Raw genomic sequence first — 7,500 nt, 5'->3', positions numbered from 1 at the left:
TTAGGTTCTTCTTTGCGGCGTTTTACTGTAGTGTAAAGTAACAGGAGAATATTTTCAAAAAGCGAAGCCCTTTCATGGAAAGAGCTTGAAAATGAGCCTGGAAACTTTGCATTTTAAACCCTGCTGAGATAGCTTTTCCTACTGTCTGATAGCAAATTTTATTTCTTGTAGCTGGCTCTGAGAGCAAAAAACACTGCCTACCTCTACATGGTTTCAAAACATTTTTTCTTTGAATTAGCAGGCATATTAGGGCCATTTATACTAGGAAAAATAAAATCTTACGTAAAATGCGTCTTAATAAGACGTGAACTTTCGTCTAAAATAAGACCCACTTACAGGGTGCAAAGAAAAATCATTTTTACAGCTTGCCATTCGGGCAAGCTGAAGCTAACATTTACTAGCCCAGACATCATTTCAACTAGCCCCAAAAGCTTTTTGAAGAGCAGAATTGATCTCACAGTTCTTCTGTTGTTTGAATTCCTCAAAAAAGATCACTTGCCCATCGGGCAAGTTAACAACAAGATTCACTAGCCCAATAGCAAAATCCACTAGCCCCAGGCTATTGGACACCACTTTCTTTGCGCACTGAACTTAGCTAATTAGACGCATCTTATTTTAGAAGAGCCCTTAACACCTGTTCTTAGTTAAGACGCGTCTTTGTAGCTATGACGAAAAAAACTTTGTATAAATGACCTTCGCGACTTACATAAGATGCAAAGGGATAGTGCGCATGCGTTAATTTAAATGGTGGGAAAATTTTCTCTTGACGTGCGGCTGACTGGCAGGCTACTGGCAGGGAATGGTTGTTTGCAAATTACAACGTGTTTTTGTTTCCTTGGGTTGCCATCTACTCTGAGACTTTTATTAAAGCTCCTTTTGGGCTCCTTCTGAAGTTTTCCAAGAGAGCATTGTTTTTTATAATTCTGCCGCAAATGAAGGTTTTTGTCATAAGAGACAACTCCCCCATTTTCATTTAAAAGATCTTCAAAACTTTGCCTCTGCGGCAAACTGCAACATGACGCCGTAACTTTAAAATGCACGCCATGTTGGATAAGCATCGGAGATCAGAGAATAACAATGGGCTATTAGTTCACCAATAAACTGACCCTGGAGCCACAGATCTGGCAAAAAAAAAACACTCTCCAAAGAGACCAATATGTCTGATTTCGTTAAAACATGGCGCTGGGCACAGCCTGACTCCACGCCAGTGTGGTCTCCAAAAATTGTAGGGGGCTTGCGGTCTTGGTTGGCACAGCTAGATAACCCATGGACTGCCCTAACAGTGGGTGGGTGGATCAGGCTAGGAGCAGTGTTTACTAGAGGGCTTTGACTGGCAAGTACCTTGTTCTTACTTTGCCCTAGCCAGCTGAATCAGGTCTCTGCTGAGAGTGATTATCATGATAATTGCAGAGCTCAGGGGGGGGGGGTGCAGACAGTTACCGGTGGTACATGTACCCAGTGTCCTGGGTGAGAGTCTTGGTACCAAGGACATACTTAGCTGAGGACCTTCAGACACTCACTAAAGCCATGTTTCATAAATTCAGTCAATATTACTCCAAAACTGCCTACAAAAAGATACAACAAAGGTTTGCCTGACTTTATTTCGATGTTGCACTTTATTAACTATTTATGATGTCTCTCAGATATGTAAAATGAACATGTAAGGAAGGAAGGAGAGAAAAATTGACTATTTAGAAACTTGGTCGGGAGGGTGCACATTTTTCAGTCAATGTTTGCAAAAATAATTTTTTTTTCGGAGGGGGGTATAGTTTCCCAGTTTGGACCAACTTATTAGCAGACAAATGTAAACCAATAACCAATAATCCTCGCATGATTCCAATTGCAGTACTTTTGAAGGTCAACTTTGATTTTGTGACTTGGTACAAGTTGTTGCTGCATTTCGTAAGGTATGTGCTACCGCTTTTAACCTCAAAAAAGCTATAAATATAACTGCTTCAGGTACGCCATGTTGGATTGCTGTTGCTACGGGCAACATTCACATGAAAACAAGTCAAGAACAGAAATAAGAGGCAAACTATATATACGAGCTATTTTTGTTGCTTAAATGGTACAGTTTGCATGTTATGAAGACATGTCTTATTTTTCCTTGTCTAAATGGCCCTATTGTTAAATTATGATTGACTTCTAACCCTGAAATTGAGCCAGAGAATTATGCATAGTAGATGGACAATTCTCCGATCTCTGATGCTTAATGAAACCCCTGGGTGATGTTTCGCAATCTGCTTTTTTAAAGTTTAAACAGTTTGAAATGACACACATTGTACAAACTGTACTTGCATCATGAATACCCAATAATAATGGTACAAAACTTGTGCATGTCCTGGATTGGAATTGAATGTAACTTGAAAAAGTTGGAATGACTTTTCTATTAAAATGTGTAGGTAAAAGTGGAGCTCAATTATTCTTTGCTCTTCTCCTCTTTTAGTTAAAAATTGACTGCATTACATTAAAATTCAAGGAAGACACATCAAGACAAACCAAGTTACCAAAAAAGTAAAGTAAAATAGCCCAGGTTCAATAAAATATTAAAATTCGAACTTGACTCCGAGACTGTATGGACAAAATTGCAAATTTTTCACGACTCCATTGCCTCGCAATTCCCAGAGGCTTGTGCACAAATTAAAGAAAACTAAATGAAATGTAAAAATATGATCAGATTTAAAACCTGCGAGTCATGTTAGAAATTATTTTGATACAGTCAAACCTCTACTAATGGCCACCTCTCCACAATAACCACTTTTTTCGTCTCGGCGGACAGCCCAATCATCAGTGTTCTCCTTATATTATCAGGCGGTTAACGGGTAAAATTTCCCGCCTGAAGCAACACTTCTTACTGCCTGCAACTGCCTGAAGGTTTACTAAAATTAAAGAAGTACTTTCAAGAAATACCCAAGTTGTGATCTGATCCGATTCTCACATGCCACAAGGAAATGAATGAATATATGGACAGCGGATTTGAGTAAAAAAAGGTCTTCAAGTGAGGGAGTGACTGCCTCGTACCTATTGTACTCAGATGTCTCTCTCTCAATAAAATGCAAAAAACGAAGTGCCTGAGCAGGAGGCAGAGGGAATGACGTTTCAGAGAACTTAGTTCCTAAATTACCCAGCAAGGGTGGGACCATGTCCCACACTCCACTATCCCCCTGCCCCCAGGAAAGTGCACCTCTGGTGCACATTTTTTGCCTTATCGGCTATGAATGGTCCCTTACCTGCTGAGCTAAAATTTAGGGAGAACACTGATACATTGGTTCTCGTTTAAACATCTGCAACGGCCACCTCACTACAATGGTAATGGCCACTAAAGCGTGTCCCCAACTGCTAAAACAACTTCTTGACAATGGGCAGTTTTTTGAGCGACTGATGAAAAAGTAAAGAATGGTCATGAAATTATTTGATCCGTATAGCATGTTGATGATTAATCGTGGCAATTTTATTTTCGTTGTGTTCCATTTATACTGCAGCAGTAAGCTGGTCTACGATACTTATAACGAATGCTGCGAACCTTGCTCGTTTTGTCACGGTAACATTTTGATTCTTAGCAATTAATGAATGAGGCTGAGAAGGATATGAAGAATTACGCAGATCGAGGAGGGTGTTATCTACCGAGGCTGAAGGCTGAGGTGGATAACACCCTCCGAGATCTGCTTAATTCTTCATATTCTACGAAAGCCAAATTCATTAATTCCTTTATTATTCATTCAAAATAATTCCTAGTTTAAAAACATAGGTGAAACATGCTTACCTGCATCGATGTTAAGTTCATCTTCGATACTGTACTTCTAGGTTTGTCCAGCTCCGCAAATATTCTCCAAATAGCAGACATCGCCCTCCGAGTTGTCTTCTAGCTTGCTGTTTTTGTCATTTTTTCAGTCATTATTTTGCCTAGGTCCAGCTGTAGTTCTCACTCTTGAAACGAGTGAAATGTCCGCCATTTTTTTTCACTACCAAAACAAATCAACCTCGTCCCCAGGTCTTCTCGGTTAATGGTGCCTTAACTTATAGAAGGCTGCATTTTTGACGTCCCTAAAAAAATTGTCATAATTACACCCCTACCTCCCTATAGCGGCCACCTCTCCACAACAGCCCATTTCTTCTGTCCGCAAGGTGGCCATTGTGGAGAGGTTTGACTGTGTATTGAATGTGGGCTATTAACCAATAAACTGACCCTTGAGCCACAGATCTGGCAAAAAAAAAAACACTCTCCAAAGAGACCAATATATGTCTGATTTCGTTAAAACATGGCAACTAGGTTTTTGCCTGGCACTGGGCACAGCATGCACTTTATTAAGTATTGATTATGTCTCTAAGATATGTAAAATGAACGTGTAAGGAAGGAAGGAGAGAAAAATTGACTATTTAGAAACTTGGTCGGGAGGGTGTACATTTTTCAGTCAATGTTTGCAAAAATAATTTTTTTTTCGGAGGGGGGTATAGTTTCCAAGTTTGGACCAACTTATTAGCAGACAAATGTAAACCAATAACTAATAATTCTCGCATGATTCCAATTGTAGTACTTTTGAAGGTCAACTTTGATTTTGTGACTTGGTGCAAGTTGTTGCTGCATTTTGCAAGGTATGTGCTACCGCTTTTAACCTCAAAAAAGCTATAAATATAACTGCTTCAGATGCACCATATGCAATGCTGCTAGAAATAAATTTTAAGACTTGCGCTTGCCCCTTTGAGTTTCAGATCTTGGTTTTGACGTGACGTAAAAAAAATATTTTTTTGGACATTCTTAAGCATAAATTAATGCTTTCCAATTTTGGATGTGATCTATATTTGTTGTATTAAAGGGTTAAGGAAGCTAATGGGCTGACGAGTCTTTCATGTTTGTCTGAGACATGTAAATTTTTAATTGAACGGAAAAGCAAAAATGATCTCACTTGACCAATCAGACAGGCAAGATGTTGCAGAAACTAAGAAAGAAAATAAGTGCATTGGAGAATTTCAGTGGTTTGGGATAAAAAAAAAACAGTTCATTTACATCTTTCATGATAGTTAATGTCGCAGTTCCTTAGCTACGCTTAAAATATAAAGTTAAGTAAAAACACAGCAACAAAAATATGGCGTAAAGGGGGGAGCACCGCTCCGCAATCGGCGTGGTAGACGACTTTCATACCGTGACCATAAAGCCTAACTTATCTCCCCGGCGTTATTTATAAAGATCCGCGCCGGATCGGACAAGTTTTAGGTAGGTCCAAAACATACAGTCATCCTACAGCCTAACTCTCCAATGCACTACGAGCTAAGACCACGGGCCAGCATCGTGCAACTTAATGGAACGAGTGTAGGTAATTATATTGCTCATGCCGCTTTATCTTTATATCAGCACTACAAGCTGACAGCGCCGGCACGTGCTGGAATAATGGCAATTCAAGAGTGTCACAATAAAATTGCGTTAAAAACAAAGCTTGCCATGGGGAAGTCGCTGCGTGACGTTAACCGCCACGGTTACGTGCGGAGCATGTCATCCCCCAAACAAACCATAAATTAAAAGTATGACACGCTGGCCATCCTTGGTGCAGCGGAGAGTAGCACATTACGAGGTGTACGTGCGCTAGAAGGGGCGCCGGTACGAAAACTGTGCCCGTGAAAAGGGAAAAGGGACTTAAAAGCCGGCGTGACGAGCCGCGTCCCGGAGAAGGTTATCAACTGCCGACCTGGTGAACAGGCGACCCGACTGAAAACAAACAGGACGCTATGGAGCGTAAATTTCGGCGTCGTGGTTGTGGATTAATTGCGAATGTGGAGGAATAGTAAGAAATGATATTTTTCGGGATACCCTTCCGTACAAATACCCTTACTTTTCTCCTTTTATGTTACAGACGTCTTAACTTCCTCCCCGGGAGGGGGGTACTTGGGTTAATTTTTGTTGGGTATGTGCCGCTGGCCTCTCAGAGCCCCTACCCCATCATAAGAGAGATTAAGATTCACGTTTACGCCTAACGGCAAACGTGAGTTTGTACCACGTGACCAAGTTTTTTCCGTAATTGTCGTTAACTGCTTATTACTTCAACTAAAAAATAAGTAGTTTCACGCCAGTTTTATACATAAGAATTGTTCCGGACAGTTTTCATCTGCTTATTTTCTATTCCAGGAAATTCTCAACTTGAATCTGACGTTTGCCGTTTGGCGTAAACGTGAATCTTAAACTCTCTATAGTCTATTCTGTGGCCAATTATAGACCCCATCTTAGTCACTTTTGGGCAAATATGTAATTTTCGCGATCCCAACTTAGTCACTTGCTACTTTTATGAATTGACCCATTTTTTAAATTGAATGAAGAGCACTTTACTTCTCATCTGCAGTACAAACATTCTGGTACGTTTGCTAACCGTAAATATGAAGAACTGTCTTACCCCAAAAATTCAGAAAATGTGCGACCCTATTCTAGTAACTCTATGAAAAATGCGACCCCATTATAGTCAATCCAGTCGTGAAAATGCGACCCCATCCAGCGGCACATCCCCATTAGCCTCTTATAAGGAAGTAAGGTGCATGACCCCCATGAATCCAATTCGATTATCATTTCTGTCATAAATAAATTGCGCACGACGAGATCTCATGAGTTCCACTGCCTTTATTTACTCTACAACAACAGTTTCCTTATTTACAGTTAACTCCACACTTTCTACAGCAAAGTAACTAACATCAGTACACTGCGTTACAAAACTTACTGAAAATGCACAATCTCAGCTCCATACCGAGAATAATTCATGTACAAGATCGCAACATAAATTATTACATGAAAAACAATAACATGCGATACAAAAACAAGTATAAAAACACCTACTCTTCCAAACAAAACGAAAAGAAGAAAAATGATAATGATGCCTACTTGCGAATGCTCAACGAGATATGATAATTTAGGATGAGAAAATAGAAGGGATTCCCGTTACGAGTTAGTTTAATTATTGGCTTGCATTAAACCTATGAAAAAATGATATTTTTTTAATAGTAAGTAGATTTAGTGTGTAGCACTTCTTGATTTTTTTGCAAAGGCACAAGAAGCACGAGAATTGATTAAAAATTGTGAGTTAAACCTCTATGTATCACACGATGGCCTGTCTCACTGTACTAAAATTATCATATCTCGGTGAGCATTCGGAAGTCAGCCAAGCGCGGTCATTGCACGCGTGCTGAACAAGAATGCTGTATCATGACAGACTAGAAACAATAGACAACTCCTAAAGCACAAACTCAGCCAATGAAATTCAGAATCCTGGCAGTCAGTTAATCAATTGTGGCCCTGAAAAAATTTGAAGGGAAACAAACTACGATTTTTTAAGAAAATGCTTTTTTCGTGAGAAGGACTCTTCAACGCTGACAAACGTCAACAAATAGCTAAAACTATAATTTCTATATGTTTGGTTTGCTCGAAATCGCGCGCATTTACAAGGCCGTAAAGCTTTTTGCTGACTTGCAAGGACCCATCTGTTAAAACGATCCCCAAAATAAAGGGATAAGTCTCATAGTTTA

General features: G+C 39.7%; 1 protein-coding gene across 1 annotated transcript in view; it reads left to right on the top strand.

Annotated features, from left to right (window-relative positions):
- LOC140930208 (uncharacterized) overlaps nucleotides 1-7,500 on the top strand; it is a 21,743-nt gene that overhangs the window by 4,350 nt on the left and 9,893 nt on the right. Inside the window, exons 2-3 of the mRNA XM_073379874.1 lie at nucleotides 1,847-1,907; nucleotides 4,533-4,593. The gene's annotated coding sequence lies outside the window, so the exon portion shown is untranslated. The remainder of the gene's footprint in view (nucleotides 1-1,846; nucleotides 1,908-4,532; nucleotides 4,594-7,500) is intronic.

Source organism: Porites lutea, chromosome 1 (genome assembly GCF_958299795.1).
Source record: "Porites lutea chromosome 1, jaPorLute2.1, whole genome shotgun sequence".
NCBI classification, from domain to species: Eukaryota; Metazoa; Cnidaria; class Anthozoa; order Scleractinia; family Poritidae; genus Porites; species Porites lutea.
Note: the sequence above shows the minus strand (reverse complement) of the source record. Positions and strands in the feature narration are given on the sequence as shown.